The sequence below is a fragment of the Alligator sinensis genome, unplaced genomic scaffold (assembly GCF_000455745.1).
Source record: "Alligator sinensis unplaced genomic scaffold, ASM45574v1 scaffold349_1, whole genome shotgun sequence".
NCBI lineage: Eukaryota > Metazoa > Chordata > Crocodylia > Alligatoridae > Alligator > Alligator sinensis.
Window position 1 is genome coordinate 5,039,906 of NW_005841856.1, and position 1,178 is coordinate 5,041,083.

Sequence of the window (1,178 nt, forward strand, 5' to 3'; positions counted from 1 at the left end):
GACTGTTCATGGTGGCACAGTCCCCCAGAAATGCTAGGTCCGTTGCCTCCCTGGTGAAAGGAGGGTAGGGGCACCTGATAACACCAGCCTGCACATCCCTGCTGGGTATTAAGATCTAGACAGGGGGAGCCTAGGCTAACTGTGAGTACTGAGGCAGGGCTCAGGATAGGCAGAGAGACCTGTGGCAGTGCCCAGACTCACAGTAAAGTCTGAGGCTGCATTAAGGAGCTGGGAGTAAGGCTCCAGCAGGGTGGGGCCATGAGCCTTGGGGAGCTATTAGAGAAGCTTTTGGGTGAAGGGATAAGGGTTAACTTAGGGAGTGCAGTGGGACAGGGCTTGGAGCCCTAGTCCCATAGTGAGGGGCTTGGAGCCTGGGAATGGGGCTTGGAGCCTAGAGGCTCTTAGTTTTTATATTAGGGACATGATAGAATCATATCATAGATGTAGGGTCAGAAGGGACCTTGTAGATCTTCAGGTCCGACCCCAGCCAGGTAGGCATCAAGCCTATCTAGCTTCCTCTTAAAGACCCCCAGGGTAGGAGCCAGCACCACTTCCCTTGGAAGTCGGTTCCAGATCCTAGCCGCCCTAACTGTGTTCCTATGGATGTCTAATCTAAACTTACTCTCCAACAACTTGTGGCCGTTACTCCTTGTTATCCCGGGGGGCACTAGGGGAAACAAGGTCTGCCCCAGCCCCTCTGGTCCCCCCTCAGCCTTCTCTTGTGAAGGCTGAACAGGTTCACGTCCCGTAGCCTCTCAAGAGGGGAGACGGATGTCATCAGATGTCAGATTCACGGCTGCTATAAATTGGGAAACTAAAGAAATAGCAGCGATGGGATTCGAACCCATGTCCCCAGAGAGACTGGAGCCTAAATCCAGCGCCTTAGACCGCTCGGCCACACTGCCAGCTTGTCATTATCTGATAAGGCTGGATGTTTGGCCAAGAAACATCTGTGAGGCATGGGACACAATAAGGAAAGGTCAGAGTTATGTACATAGGCCCTTGTCATCAAGGCAGGTAAATGGGCAGCCTCCCACCTTGTTAAGATCTATTAATCATTAACATTAAGGTGTGGCAGGAGAGGTGGGTAGGTGGTTTGCCTGGAAGCAAGTGGGCAGGCCTACTTTGAGACCGGCCCCAGGACACTCACTTCTTACAATAGGAAAGCAGAAATACCA

General features: G+C 52.4%; 1 non-coding gene across 1 annotated transcript; it reads right to left on the reverse strand.

The window, feature by feature from the left end:
* Positions 1-823: 823 nt before the first annotated feature.
* Positions 824-905, reverse strand: TRNAL-UAG. The gene has a single exon. It is a non-coding gene; the product is annotated as a tRNA-Leu (tRNA).
* Positions 906-1,178: the final 273 nt, after the last annotated feature.